The following is a 16,833-nucleotide window of genomic DNA, read 5'->3' as shown; positions in this document are numbered from 1 at the left end:
TCCATGATATCCACATTTCTTAATATTCACATAAGTAGGATTATGATTCAATAATTGAGTGGAAGAATGAGCTTTAAGAGCAGCTCCTTAGTTGTGTTTGATTAAGTTTTGTATACTTTTTAAAATTTATTCTCAAAAATAGCCCATTTTATTTAGATTTTAGCTTCTTGAGTATTGAGCAAATTGTGCCCATCCTGAAGCATGGTTTTCAAAGAACTTAATTACACATTGAATTGAGCTGATGGAATTGTTTTCTGATACATGAAAAATGAGCTCCAAAACTGTAAATTGTGGCAAAATGTAAACCTTGCATGTTAACAAGTCCTCATTGAGAGTAACATAAAGCATTTTTATAGTTGTTAAGTCTCAGAGCGGGTATTATGACTAACACTGTTTCCTCATTGAACTTACTTCACATATTCCCGTGAAGTACTTCAGTGGGCCAGAGTGCTGAAGAAATACAAATACACTTTTAAGTTGCCAGTGATTTAATTTAACACACACTTCTGTGATATATGCATACACAGATTGTCTTATTTATAATTACGTTCCCCAGTTGCGTGTGTGCAGCTTTCTAAACCCCTCAGTATCCCTCTGCTGCCTTGAAAAGTTCAGTCACATCTAACAACACTACTCTGGCATTTAAATGTGACAGTTGTCGACACCACTCTCGTTCTTCAAATAGTTGTATAAAGTGACATTCCAGAGATCATCTGCTTTGAGTCCCCAGTATTGCTGTCTGGGGCTCCCCCAGATCAGAGGTTCAAGGCTGAGAGTGCACACTTCTCAAAAGAATGCCTGATTACTTCTGATTAATTTTCATTTTTAAAAAAGGAAAAGATAGATTCTCTCATCTTGAATGTTTGTGATTCTTAGAAAACGCATTCAATCATTTATTGTTTTCATTGTATTTAGTGAATCTGTATAGAACTAGAATTCACTCCAAATGTAGCTTTAAAAAGGAAAATATGTAATGGCTCCAATCCTAAGTAGTTTTTATTGGATGTTTTCTCAGCTTAGTGTGCCCAACCCTGCAGCAGGCCACTGCCAATCCAACCTCTGCTAGAGATTCTTGGGCACTGAGAGCAGGAGTGCTTGCATGGGACCTTCTGAAGGAGGTCACCATTATCTTCATTGCCTCCATCATAGTTTGGCCTCAGGTCAAGCAACAAGAAGGGAACACAGCCCTGACCATCAACAGCAAATTGGATTAAAGCAAATTGGACTGAACATGGTCCCACCCATCAGAACAAGACCCAGTTTCCCCCTCAGTCAGTCTCTCCCATCAGCCTCTTATCCTTTTCCATTAGAGGGCAGACAGACTGAAAACCAGAATCACAGAAAAGTAACCAAACTGATCACATGGACCACAGCCTTGTCCAACTCAATGAAACTATGAGCCATGCTGTGTAGGGCCACCCAAGATGGACAGGTCATGGTGGAGAGTTCTGACAAAACGTGGCCCACTGGACAAGGGAATGGCAAAGCACTTTGATATTATTGCCTCGAGAACCCCATGAGCAGTATGAAAAGGCAAAAAGGTATGACACTGAAAGATGAACTCCTAGGTTGGTAGGTGCCCAATATGCTACTGGAGATCAGTGGAGGAATAACTCCAGAAAGAATGAAGAGACAGAGACAAAGGAAAAAAGAAAAACAAAAACACCCGGTTGTAGATGTGACTGGTGATGGAAGTCCGATGCTGTAAAGAGCAATATTGCATAAGAACCTGGAATATTAGGTCCATGAATCAAGGTAAAATTGGAAGTGGTCAAACAGGAGATGGCAAGAGTAAACATCAACATTTTAGGAATCAGTAAACTAAAATGGGCTGAAATGGATGAATTTAATTCAGATGACCATTAGATCTACTACTCTGGGCAAGAATCCCTTGGAAGAAATGGAGTAGCCCTCATAGATTGACAAACGGTCCAAAATGCAGTACTTGGAAGCAATCTGAAAAACAACAGAATAATCACTGTTTGTTTCCAAGGCAAGCCATTCAGTATCACAGTAATCCAAGTCTATGTCCTGATCAGTAGTGCTGAAGAAGCTGAATTCGAATGGTTCTATGAAGACCTGCAAAACCTTCTAGAACTAACACCCAAAAAAGATGCCCTCTTCATTATAGGGGCCTGGAATGAAAAAGTAGGCAGTCAAGAGCTACCTGGAGTAACAGGCAAATTTGGCTTGGAGTACAAAACGAAGCAGGTCTAAGGCTAATAGAGTTTTGCAAAGAGAATGCCCTGGTCATAGTAAACACCTGCTTCCAACAACACAAGAGAAGAGTTTACACATGGACATCACCAGATGGTCAACACCGAAACCAGATTGATTATATTCTGTGCAGCCAAAGATGGAGAAGTTCTATACAGTCAGCAAAAACAAGACCAGGAGCTGAGTGTGGCTCAGATCATGAACTCCTTATTGCCAAATTCAGACTTAAATTGAAGAAAGTAGGGAAAACAACTAGACCTTCAGGTATGACCTAAATCAAATCCCTTACGATTATACAGTGGAAGTGACAATTAGATTCAAGGGATTAGATCTAATACAGTGCCTCTGGACAGAGGTTTGTGACATTGTACAGGAGGCAGTGATCAAGACCATCCCCAAGGGAAAAAAAAATGCTAAAAGGCAAAAGGGTTCTCTGAGGAAGACTTACAAATAGCTGAGAAAAGAAGAGAGGCTAAAGGCAAAGGAGAAAAGGAAAGATATATCCATTTGAATGCAGAGTTCCAAAGAATAGCAAGGAGAGATAAGAAAGCCTTCCTCAGTGATCAGTGCAAAGAAATAGAGGAAAACAACAGAATGGGAAATACTAGAGATCTCTTTTAAAAAATTAGAGATACCAAGCGAACATTTCATGAAAAGATGGGCACAATAAAGGACAGAAATGGTATGGACCTGACAGAAGCAGAAGATATTAAGAAGAGGTGGCAAGAATACACAGAAAAACTACACATGACCTATCTTCAAAAACTATCTTCATGACCCAGATAACCATGATGGCATGATCGTTCACCTAGAGCCAGACATCCTGAAGTGCAAAGTCAAGTGGGCCTTAGGAAGCATCATTACAAGCAAAGCTAGTGGAGGTGATGGAAATCCAGTTGAGCTATTTCAAATCCTAAAAGATGATACTGTGAGTTGTCAATATGCCAGCAAATTTGGAAAACTCAGCAGTGGCCACAGGACTGGAAAAGGTCAGTTTTAATTCCAATCCCAAAGAAAAGCAATGCCAAAGAATGTTCAAACTACTGCACAATTGCACTCATCTCACACACTAGCAAAGTAATGCTCAAAATTCTCCAAGCCAGGCTTCAACAGTACGTGAACCATGAAATTTCAGATGTTCAAGTTGGATTTAGAAAAGGCAGAGGAACCAGAGATCAAATTGTCAACATATGCTGGATCATCAAAAAAGCAAGAGAGTTCCAGAAAAACATCTACCTCTGCTTTATTGACCATGCCAAAGCCTTTGACTCTGTGGATCACAACTAACTGTGGAAAACTCTTCAAGAGATGGGAGTACCAGACCACCTTACCTGCTTCCTGAGAAATCAGTATTCAGGTCAAGAAGCAAAAGTTAGAACTGGACATGGAACAGCAGACTGGTTTCAAATCAGGAAAGTAGTATGTCAAGGCTCTATATTGTCACCCTGCTTATTTAACTTATATGCAGAATACATCATGTGAAATGCCAGGCTGGATGAAGCACAAGCATGGTATCAAGATTGCTGGGAGAAATATCAGTAACCTCAGATACGCAGATGACCTGACCCTATGGCAGAAAGCAAAGAAGAACTAAAGAGCCTCTTGATGAAAGTGAAAGAGGAGAGTGAAAAAGTTGGCTTAAAACTCAAACATTTAGAAAACTCAAATCATGGTATCTAGTCCCATTGCTTCATGGAAAATAGATTGGAAACAATGGAAAAAGTGACAGAATTTATTTTTGGGGGGCCCCCAAATCACTGAAGATGGTGACTGCAGCCATGAAATCAAAGCACGCTTGTCCCTTGGAAGAAAAGCTATGACAAACCTAGACAGCATATTAAAAAGCAGAAACATTACTTTGCCAACAAAGGTCCGTCTAGTCAAGGCTATGGTTTTTACAGTGGTCATGTATGGATGTGAGAATTGGACTATAAAGAAAGCTGAGCACAGAAGAATTGATGCTTTTGAACTGTGGTGTTGGGGAAGACTCTTGAGAGTACCTTGGACTGCAAGGAGATCCAACCAGTCAATCCTAAAGGAAATCAACCCTGAATATTCATTGGAAGGACTGATGTTGAAGCTGAAACTCCAATACTTTGGCCACATGATGTGAAGAGCTGACTCACTGAAAAGACCCTGATGCTGGGAAAGATCGAAGGCGGGAGGAGAAGGGGACGACAGAGGATGAGATGGTTGGATGGCACCACTGACATGATGGACATGAGTTTGAGTAAGCTCCAGGAGTTGATGATGGACAGGGAAGCCTGGCGTGCTGTAGTCCATGTGGTCACAAAGAGTTGGACACGACCGAGCAACTGAACTGAACTGTCTCAGCTTTTTATCACTCCATTTTTAATTATGAAGCCATGAACTTGACCTTTGAAAAAACTTTGTTAAAATCACCAAATATAGCCAACCCGTAGTTCAAACCTTATGTTTACCCAAACCGGGAATTTTTAGTTTCTCTTTCTTACTATATGGATTAGAAAATACATTCATTGTATTTTCTCTCCTGTCTTGTTTCAGTGTATTCCTGTTACTGTTTTTAATTTCACTGTGATCTTTGTGGACTCTAAGAGCCAAGTGTATCAATAACACTTTCAATTTAGTTAGTATTTCCAACTGGGACAAGAAGATAGGAAAGGTTCATCTTCTTAGCGTGTTCTGAAATAAGAAATCTTCATGATAAGTACCACTCCTCTGCCATGAAAGAAAACTGAATTGAAAATTTGTCTACCAGTTAAGTGGTAGATGTTTTTCCTGCATTCTGTTAGAAAGCTATTTGAAGGGATGACTATATACATTTTCCTAGTACTTCTATTGTTTCAGAGACTCTCAGTGAACAGCAGAAAAGAAAACATGAGTAACTCAGGCCATCAGGTCAAAACCTGGGACCAACTGAGGCTTGAGCAAATGTCAGTCTCAAAGGATAAGTCCTGGAGTCTCTTGGGCCATGATGTGGTGTTAATTTTTCACCCTGACTGTGGAAGCTCACAATTAAATAAACAGGTCAAGCAGGAAAAACTACAGTTGTATTTAAACACTGAGGACAATTGGCACTTAGTTGTTCTATATGGCAGTGTTTATTGAACAGAGTGCCTGTTTACTGGTCTTAGGACTGCCCTTGCTTTAGCACTAAGCATCCCATGTCCCTCAGATTCCCCAGTTCTGGGCACACTGAAATGCTGGTTTCCCTGTAATAAGGTCATGCTGCTGCTGCTGCTGAGTTGCTTCAGTAGTGTCCGACTCTGTGCAACCCCAAAGACGGCAGCCCACCAGGCTCCTCCGTCCCTGGGATTCTCCAGGCAAGAACGCTGGAGTGGGTTGCCATTTCCTTCTCCAATGCATGAAAGCAAAAAGTGAAAGTGAAATCGTTTAGTTGCGTCTGACTCTTTGTGACCCCATGGACTGTAGCCTACCAGGCTCCTCCATCCATGGGGTTTTCCAGGCAAGAGTGGGGTGCCATTGCCTTCTCGGAATAAGGTCAAGATATTTAATTAAAACTGACTGCTTATTTAGGTTTCCCTTGTGGCTCAGTGGTAAAGAATCCACCTACCAATGTCGAAGACTCAGGTTCAATCCCTGAGTCAGGAAGATCCCTGGAAGAGAAAATGGCACCCAGCTCCAGTATTCTTGCCTGGAGAATTCCATGGACAGGGGACCGTGGCAGGCTATAGCCCATGGGGTCACAGAGGGTCAGACATGACTGAACACACACACATATCCACTTGTTCTCATTTTACTGTATTTGAATAAATGCAATTATGTTTTAAGATAAACAAGAATACTATGTGCCTATTATTTTAAAAATATTTAACTGAACAGTCATCACATTTATTTCAGAATATCTATTTTAAGTAGTGATTTAAGTAATTGTTAATGAAAAACTTTAGTTTGGAAGAAGCATAATACAGTTAAATCTGAGGTTGTAACTAAAATAGACTTTTGAAAGACACTATAAAAATGTACTTTATGTAGTACACTAAAAAACATTAATTAAACCTTTGTTCTAAACTCTTTGTTAGGCCCTGAAATAATAAGAAAAATAAAATAGAGTCTTCTTCTCTAGGAACTTACAGTGCCAAGTTTCCAAGTTTCTATGGAAACAATTTTTCAGCTTTAATAGAGGAGATAATTGTATGTGTTCATAGGTTCCATAAGTGGCTTACTTAACAAAAACTGAGTAGTTATTTTTTGTCTTAGTGCATCCATATGATAAATTTTGTTCCTCTTTGTCTTAAAATAGGCTTATTTTTTGGTAGCAAGAGTTATTTTGATTTATTAAACTTTAATTTTCAAAAACATAATAACTATTTGTATTTTTCTATCATGGGGCCACAAAACCACATTCTTGAATTACAGCCCTTGAATATGAAGAATATACAAATATCTAAGAAATAGCAGGTGCATTTATATGATTGGTCATTTTCCTAGTCTTTTCACAAAATATTTGGTACTTGGATGGCATAATGTCTTGAAAATGATGTTAGAAATGTTGTTTAGATTTCTAGACTATCTCAGATCAACCAATTTTGCACATATGTAGATAAAAGCTTTATATTCACAATAAAGAGAGCACATTTTCTAGTGCTGGTGATAAAATAAAAATACAAATTAATACAAATTATTTTAAAGATATAACCACCTCAAAAGCAGTATGATCTTTTGGTAATATAAATGTAGATGTGAATGTGCCACTTCTATACACGTGCATACTACATTCATAGACACACACACACACACACACACACACACATTCACTGTTAATACCCTTCAGGGGATTCTCATTGCTTTAAAGATGAGGACCAAAATGAGAGTACTTGGCTGCCTGCAGCCTGCATTAAATCTGGGCACAGCTGTTTCGCTCAGCACTGTGTACTCCTGACCTAGCAGTGTCTAGCTCTTAGTCAGTACCAGAGTTGGATCAAGCTTTTCTGTCTTACATGTTGACATTTGAGGAAAAGCAGATTAATTATCAAAGGATGGTAAGGAAGGTGATGGTAATTTTAAAGGGATTTCATGGGAATCTTAACATGTCAGAGGGTGGTATTTGTTCTTTACTATATATAATATTTTTTTAAAAAATTCCTTATGCAGACACAGAGTCACCACCACACTAACATTTATAAGCCATAGTTGAGTTAATTTTTTAAAAATATGTCTAAAGAGATGGAAAGAAAGAAAACATTGTTAAGTGACTAATAATTAGAAGTGGTAAGGGTTGATTTAGAAGATGTATATTTGTACACCCTGAGAATCTATGTACAGTAGTATTTGCTAATCTGAGAGTGGCTGAAGATTAAAGAAAGTTCCATAGAGGGGAGAAAAGTGACACTAATCAGATGATTCCTGAGCCAGTCAACAAGTTACAACTGAGTTACTTCTTCCTGCGCTGGAAGGATCCGAGGGGGAGTTAGGTAGGAAGACCGTAGAAGACCTTCTGGCCTACGCTTGTTCAGAAGTAAGAGGTATCAGTGGGGCCTGGAGTTGTTTTAATAACAAAAATTGATTAAATTATATGTTTTATAAGATGATTACATTAACAAAGATTGACAAAATTACTGAGTATTGTTTATTTTTTTCCATAAAAGCACACAATCACGTTACATGACAATCTTTAGTGAATTAACTAAAGAAAGTGAAAGTGTTAGTTGCACAGTCCTGTCTGACTCTTTGCAAAAGTAGCCAGCCAAGCTCCTCTGTCCATGGGATTCTCCAGGCAAGAATACCAGAGTGGGTTTTGCCAATCCCTTCTCCAGGGGGTCTTCCTGATCTAGGTCTCCTGCACTGTAGGTAATTCTTCACCATCTGAGCCACTAGTGAATTAACTACAGTTACATCAAAAGATAGCACACTTCTGCATTTTAGAAATGATTAAATCATTTAGAATTTAGTATACATTATATCTACTACTGCGGACACGAATCCCACAGAAGAAATGGAGTAGCCATCACGGTCAACAAAACAGTCCGTAATGCAGTACTTGGATGCAATCTCAAAAATGACAGAATGATCTCTGTTCGTTTCAAAGGCAAACCATTCAATATCACAGTAATCCAAGTCTATGCCCCAACCAGTAAGGCTGAAGAAGCTTAAGTTGAACAGTTCAACGAAGACCTACAAGACCTTTTAGAACTAACACCCCAAAAAGATGTCCTTTTCATTATAGGGGACTGGAATGCAAAAGTAGGAAGTCAAGAAACACCTGGAGTAACAGGCAAATTTGGCCTTGAAATACAGAATGAAGCAGGGTAAAGGCTAATAGAGTTTTGCCAAGAAAATGCACTGGTCATAGCAAACACCCTTTTCCAACAACACAAGAGAAGACTCTACACATGGACATCACCAGATGGTCACACCGAAATCAGATTGATTATATTCTTTGCAGCCAAAGATGGAGAAGCTCTATACAGTCAACAAAAATAAGACCAGGAGCTGACTGTGGCTCAGATCACGAACTCCTTATTACTAAATTCAGACTTAAATTGAAGAAAGTAGGGAAAACCACTAGACCATTCAGGTATGACCTAAATCAATCCCTTATGATTATACAGTGGAAGTGAGAAATAGATTTAAGGGCCTAGATCTGATAGATAGAGTGCCTGATGATCTATGGAATGAGGTTCGTGACATTGTACAGGAGACAGGGATCAAGACATCCCCATGGAAAAGAAATGCAAAAAAGCAAAATGGCTGTCTGGGGAGGCCTTACAAATAGCTATGAAAAGAAGAGAAGTGAAAAGCAAAGGAGAAAAGGAAAGATATAAGCATCTGAATGCAGAGTTACAAAGAATAGCAAGAAGAGATAAGAAAGCCTTCCTCAGCGATCAATGCAAAGAAATAGAGGGAAACAACAGAATGGGAAAGACTAGATATCTCTTCAAGAAAATTAGAGATACCAAGGGAACATTTCATGCAAAGATGGGCTCGATAAAGGACAGAAATGGTATGGACCTAACAGAAGCAGAAGATATTATGAAGAGGTGGCAAGAATACACAGAAGAACTGTATAAAAAAGATCTTCACATCCCAGATAATCATGATGGTGTGATCACTGACCTAGAGCCAGACATCTTGGAATGTGAAGTCAAGTGGGCCTTAGAAAGCATCACTACCAACAAAGCTAGTGGAGGTGATGGAATTCCAGTTGAGCTATTCCAAATTCTGAAAGATGATTCTGTGAAAGTGCTGCACTCAATATGCCAGCAAATTTGGAAAACTCAGCAGTGGCCACAGGAGTGGAAAAGGTCAGTTTTCCTTCCAATCCCAAAGAAAGGCAATGACAAAGAATGCTCAAACTACCGCACAATTGCACTCATCTCACATGCTAGTAAAGTAATGCTCAAAATTGTCCAAGCCAGGCTTCGGCAATACGTGAGCCGTGACCTTCCAGATGTTCAAGCTGGTTTTAGAAAAGGCAGAGGAACCAGAGATCAAATTGCCAACATCTGCTGGATCATGGAAAAAGCAAGAGAGTTCCAGAAAAACATCTATTTCTGCTTTATTGACTATGCCAAAGCCTTTGACTGTGTGGATCACAATAAACTGTGGAAAATTCTTCAAGAGATGGGAAAACCAGACCACCTGACCTGCCTCTTGAGAACTCTGTATGCAGGTCAGGAAGCAACAGTTAGAACTGGACATGGAACAACAGACTGGTTCCAAATAGGAAAAGGAGTTCGTCAAGACTGTATATTGTCACCCTGCTTATGTAACTTATATGCAGAGTACATCATGAGAAATGCTGGACTGCACAAGCTGGAATCAAGATTGCTGGGAGAAGTATCAAGAACCTCAGATATGCAGATGACACCACCCTTATGGCAGAAAGTGAAGAGGAACTAAAAAACCTCTTGAAGAAAGTGAAAGAGGAGAGTGCAAAAGTTGGCTTAAAACTCATCATTCAGAAAACGAAGATTATGGCATCCGGTCCCAACACTTCATGGGAAATAGATGGGGAAACAGTGTCATACTTTATTTTGGGGGGCTCCAAAATCACTGCAGATGGTGACTGCAGCCATGAAATTAAAAGATGCTTACCCCTTGGAAGAAAAGTTATGACCAACCTAGATAGCATACTCAAAAGCAGAGACATTACTTTGCCAACAAAGGTCCGTCTAGTCAAGGCTATGGTTTTTCCTGTGGTCATGTTTGGATGTGAGAGTTGGACTGTGAAGAAGGCTGAGAGCTGAAGAATTGATGCTTTTGAACTGTGGTGTTGGAGAAGACTCTTGAGAGTCCCTTGGACTGCAAGGAGATCCAACCAGTCCATTCTGAAAGAGATTAGCCCTGGGATTTCTTTGGAAAGAATGATGCTAAAGCTGAAACTCCAGTACTTTGGCCACCTCATGTGAAGAGTTGACTCATTGGAAAAGACTCTGATGCAGGGAGGGATTGGGGGCAAGAGGAGAAGGGGACGACAGAGGATGAGATGGCTGGATGGCATCACTGACTCGATGGACGTGAGTCTCAGTGAACTCTGGGAGTTGCTGATGGACAGGGAGGCCTGGAGTGCTGCAATTCATGGAGTCGCAAAGAGTTGGACATGACTGAGTGACTGAACTGAATTGAACTGAACTCATACCTACTGGAGTTCCACAGAGTTTGATTTTACCTAGTGCATGTACAGTGAATAATATACAGTATATAGACAGACACTCACTTGACAGCTTCATACCCCAAAGATAAAAGGATGCTGATGATCATTAGAAAGTTATCTTCACAGATGGAAATTAATAGCTTTCCATAGAATCCCATTCCAGTGTTAAATTATACTGAAGCCAAAAATTATTTGAGACTTATACAATGTCTCTCTTGGGAGTTTTTAAACTCTCATAATTTTATTGGTCTTTTGTGAGGCTGGAATACAATTGTTCTGTTTCTTTTTATGGTTCATTCTGCGTATATTTGAAATAGCTTTTGCAACTTTTTGTTTTTTATTTTACAGCACAGGGAAGCTGATATGTACCACTGGAAGGCATAAAATAGCTTCCATTCTCTTGAATACTTTCACCCCTTTATCTTACAACTGTTTAAATCCCTATAGAGTCCTCTTATAATGTAAAATAAATTAATTAAAAGTTCATCAGCTTAAACTAGCCATGAGGTTATAATTATTGAAACTGATAGTAGGTATAAGAATGTTCATTTTACTGTCCTTATTTTTGCATAAATTTTAGGAGGAGAGTGAAAAGAATGGTTTAAAATTCAACATTCAAAAAACTAAGATCATGGCAAATAGATGGGAAAACAATGGAAACAGTGAGAGACTTTATTTTCTTGGGCACCAAAATCACTGCAAATGGTGGCTGCAGCCATGAAATTAAAAGACCCTTGCTCCTCGGAAGAAAAGCTATGATAAACCTAGACAGTGTATTAAAAAACAGAGACCTTTTGCCAACAAAGGTCTGTCTAGTCTAAGCTATGGTTTTTTCCAGTAGTCATGTATGGATTGAGAGTTGGACTATAAATAAAGCTGTGTGCCAAAGAATTGATATTTTTGAACTGTGGTGTTGGAAGACTCTTGAGAGTCCCTTGGCCTGCAAGGAGATCCAACTAGTCAATCCTAAAGGAAATCAGTCCTGAATATTCATTGGAAGGACTGATGCTGAAGCTGAAGCTCCAATACTTTGGTCACCTGATGAGAAGAACTGATTTATGTAAAGCCCCTGATGCTGGGAAAGATTGCAAGCAGGAGGGGAAGGGGACAACAGAGGATGAGATAGTTGGATGGCATCACCAACTCAATAGACATGAGTTTGAGCAAGCTCTGGGAGTTGGTGATGGACAGGAAAGCCTGGTGTGCTGCAGTCCATGGAGTCACAAAGAATCAGACATGCCTGAGCAACTGAACTGAACTGTTGGTAAAAATATATTAAAAGCGCCTTTAGCTAAGGATCAAGGTAAGTATGTGGGTATATGCCCTTGCACACACATCTTGTGTGTGTGTATGTGTGTGTGTTCGTGTGCCCTAGCTGGTTCTTGAATTTTGGGATTCAAGGTCAGTGACTGTTCCTTTGAGCCTCCATAGGTCTGTGCTTTCAGATGGCTTTCATAAAATAACTTTGTTTTATAAAAGTAAATTTTACTCCAGTGAGACATATTACTCAAAGTCCCCTAGTTTCATTATTTTTAAGGTCTTAGTGGTTATTTGATTCTAATAAGGGCCTGAGGATGGCAGCTTTATCCAAGTCCATTGTTCTGAGGATTCACAAGTCCAGTGCCTGGTCACACCATCTCTATGTTCTGTATTGTCAGTGAGCAGCACAAGAGTTTGGCCTCTCAGGAAATACCAGCTCAGAGGATGCTGCTTAGTATGTCTATAGGGCGAAACACTGCAGTAGGCAAGAGACAAATTTTAATTCTTTGTTAGCAGCTACCGTTGAGAGACATTCACATGACTATGCTTCCAGTTCAGTTCAGTTCAGTTCAGTCGCTCAGTGGTGTCCAACTCCTTGTGGCCCCATAAATCGCAGCATGCCAGGCCTCCCGGTCCTCATCAACTCCCGAGGTTCACTCAAACTCACGTCCATCGAGTCAGTGATGCCATCCAGCCATCTCATCCTCTGTCGTCCCTTTCTCCTCCTTCCCCCAATCCGTCCCAGCATCAGAGTCTTTTCCAATGAGTCAACTCTTTGCATGAGGAGGCAAAAATACTAGTTTCAGATTTAGCATCAGTCCTTCCAAAGAACACCCAGGACTGATTTCCTTCAGAATGGACTGGTTGGATCTCCTTGCAGTCCAAGGCACTCTCAAGAGTCTTCTCCAACACCGCAGTTCAAAAGCATCAATTTTTCGGCGCTTAGCCTTGTTCACAGTCCAACTCTCACATCCATACATGACCACTGGAAAAACCATAGCCTTGACTAGACGGACCTTTGTTGGCAAAGTAATGTCTCTGCTTTTGAATATGCTATCTAGATTGGTCATAACTTTCCTTCCAAGGAGTAAGTGTCTTTTAATTTCATGGCTGTAATCACCATCTGCAGTGATTTTGGAGCCCCTCAAAATAAAGTCTGACACTGTTTCTACTGTTTCCCCATCTATTTCCCTTGAAGTGATGGGAATCAGATGTCATGATCTTAGTTTTCTGAATGTTGAGCTTTAAGTCAACTTTTTCACTCTCCCTTTTCACTTTCATCAAGAAGCTTTTTAGTTCCTCTTCACTTTCTGCCATAAGGGTGGTGTCATCTCAAGAGGCAGGTCAGGTGGTCTGGTACTCCCATCTCTTGAAGAATTTTCCACAGTTTATTGTGATCCACACAGTCAAAGGCTCTGGCATAGTCAATAAAGCAGAAATAGATGTTTTCTGGGACTCTCTTGCTTTTTCCATGATCCAGTGGATGTTGGCAATTTGATCTCTGGTTCCTCTGCCTTTTCTAAAATCAGCTGAAACATCAGGAAGTTCACGGTTCATGTATTGCTGAAGCCTGGCTTGGAGAATTTTGAGCATTACTTTACTAGCATGTGAGATGAGTGCAATTGTGCGGTAGTTGGAGCATTCTTTGGCATTGCCTTTCTTTGGGATTGGAATGAAAACTGACCTTTTCCAATCCTGTGGCCACTGCTGAGTTTTCCAAATTTGCTGGCATGTTGAGTGCAGCACTTTCACAGCATCATCTTTCAGGATTTGAAAGAGCTCAACTGGAATTCCATCACCTCCACTAGCTTTGTTTGTAGTGATGCTTTCTAAGGCGCACTTGACTTCACTTTCCAAGATGTCTGGCTCTAGGTCAGTGATCACACCATCATGATTATCTGGGATGTGAAGATCTTTTTTGTACAGTTCTTCTGTGTATTCTTGCCACCTTTTCTTAATATCTTCTGCACTGCAGAAGAACGTGGGCTGCGATGGAGCTGCCAGAAGCATGGCCGAGAGGAGCCACCCCACGTCCGAGGTCAGGGGTGGCAGCCGAGAGGAGCTACCCCTGCTTCCGAGGTCAGGGGAGGCCAAGAGTGCCAGTCTGCGACAGTGCAGGAGCTGCCAAGAGGAGCTACCTCACGTCTGAGGCCAGGGGTGGCGGCTGAGAGGAGCAACCTCACGTCCATGCAGTGATGCCTGCGTGGGCGCAGGAGGGCTGAGAGGAGCTACTCCATGCTCAAGGTCAGGAGGGGTGGTGGTGAGGAGGTACCCCTCATCCAAGGTAAGGAGCAGTGGCTGCACTTTGCTGGAGGAGCCGTGAAGAGATACCCCAAGTCCAGGGTAAGAGAAACCCAAGTAAGACGGTAGGTGTAGCAAGAGGGCATCAGAGGGCAGACACACTGAAACCATAATCACAGAAAATTAGTCAATCTAATCACACTAGGACCACAGCCTTGTCTAACTAAGTGAAACTAAGCCATGCCCTGTGGGGCCACCCAAGACAGGCAGGTCATGGTGGAGAGACTTGACAGAATGTGATCCACTGGAGAAGGGAATGGCAAACCACTTCAGTATTCTTGCCTTCAGAACCGCATGAACACTATGAAAAGGCAAAATGATAGGATACTGAAAGAGGAACTCCCCAGGTCAATAGGTCCCCAATATGCTACTGGAGATCAGTGGAGAAATAACTCCAGAAAGAATGAAGGGATAGAGCCAAAGCAAAAACAATACCCAGTTGTGGATGTGACTGGTGACAGAGCAAGGTCCGATGCTGTAAGGAGCAATATTACATAGGAACCTGGAATGTTAGGTCCATGAATTAAGGCAAACTGGAAGTGGTCAAACAGGAGATGGCAAGAGTGAACGTCGACATTCTAGAAAATCAGCAAACTAAAATGGACTGGAATGGGTGAATTTAACTCAGATGGCCATTATATCTACTACTGTGGGCAGGAATCCCTTAGAAGAAATGGAGTAGCCATCATGGTCAACAAAAGAGTCCAAAATGCAGTACTTGGATGCAATTTCAAAAACGACAGAATGATCTCTGTTCATTTCCAAGGCAAATCATTCAATATCACAATAATCCAAGTCTATGCCCCAATCAGTAATGCTGAAGAAGCTGAAGTTGAACGGTTCTATGAAGACCTACAAGACCTTTTAGAACTAACACCCAAAAAAGATGTCCTTTTCATTATCAGATCAGATCAGATCAGTCGCTCAGTCGTTTCCGACTCTTTGCGACCCCATGAATCGCAGCACGCCAGGCCTCCCTGTCCATCACCAACTCCTGGAGTTCACTCAGACTCACGTCCATCAAGTCAGTGATGCCATCCAGCCATCTCATCCTCAGTAGTCCCCTTCTCCTCCTGCCCCAATCTCTCCCAGCATCAGAGTCTTTTCCAATAAGTCAACTCTTCGCATGAGGTGGCCAAAGTACTGGAGTTTCAGCTTTAGCATCATTCCTTCCAAAGAAATCCCAGGGCTGATCTCCTTCAGAATGGACTGGTTGGATCTCCTTGCAGGCCACTGGAATACAAAAGTAGGAAGTCAAGAAATACCTGGAGTAACAGGCAAATTTAGCCTTGGAGTATGGAATGAAGCAGGGCAAAGGCTAATAGAGTTTTGCCAAGAGAACACACTGGTCATAGCAAACACCCTCTTCCAACAACACAAGAGAAGACTCTACACATGGACATCACCAGATGGTCAACACCGAAATCAGATTGATTATACTCTTTGCAGTCAAAGATGGAGAAGCTCTATACAGTCAGCGAAAACAAGACCGGGAGCTGACTGTGGCTCAGATCATGAACTCCTTACTGCCAAATTCAGACTTAAACTGAAGAAAGTATGGAAAACCACTAGACCATTCAGGTATGACCTAAATCAAATCCCTTATGATTATACAGTGGAAGTGAGAAATAGATTTAAGGGCCTAGATCTGATAGATAGAATGCCTGATGAACTATGGAATGAGGTTCGTGACATTGTACAGGAGACAGGGATCAAGACCATCCCCATGGAAAAGAAATGCAAAAAAGCAAAGTGGCTGTCAGGTGAGGCCTTAAAAATAGCTATGAAAAGACGAGAAGCGAAAAGCAAAGGAGAAAAGGAAAGATATAAGCATCTGAATGCAGAGTTCGAAAGAATAGCAAGAAGAGATAAGAAAGCTTTCCTCAGCGATCAATGCAAAGAAATAGAGGAAAACAACAGAATGGGAAAGACTAGAGATGTCTTCAAGAAAATTAGAGATACCAAGGGAACATTTCATGCAAAGATGGGCTTTATAAAGTACAGAAATGGTATGGACCTATGCTTCCCAGCTCTCTGTAAATTCATGAGCCTGAACTCGCAGCTGCAGACCACTCCCCGTGTGTATTTCTTATGAACCCACTTCAAGGTTCAGTCCCTGGTGTCTCACCTTCCGACCCACTCCCCTGGCCGTCTCCAACACAGACCTCCCTCCACTGGGAAGATGGGGGTCTCAGGACCCCAACCAGTCCACTTGACCTTCATTAGTGTCCCAACCTCCCTCCACTGAGAACTCGGGGTCCCGGGACCCAAACTCATCCACTTGACCTTCATCAGTGTCTCAAACTGCTGTTTCACTTCTCTGTAACTTTGCTTACAGTCTCTCAGCCTGAATTTCCCTTTCATAACTCAACTATCTGGCAAAATCTCAGTTTTTGCTCCCAGTTCAGTTCAGTGGCTCAGTCATGTCCAACTCTTTGTGACCCCATGGACTGTAG

Source organism: Bos mutus, chromosome 8, assembly GCF_027580195.1.
Source record: "Bos mutus isolate GX-2022 chromosome 8, NWIPB_WYAK_1.1, whole genome shotgun sequence".
Lineage (NCBI taxonomy): Eukaryota > Metazoa > Chordata > Mammalia > Artiodactyla > Bovidae > Bos > Bos mutus.
The sequence above is the reverse complement of the archived record's forward strand: the minus strand, read 5'-3'. Positions refer to the sequence as shown.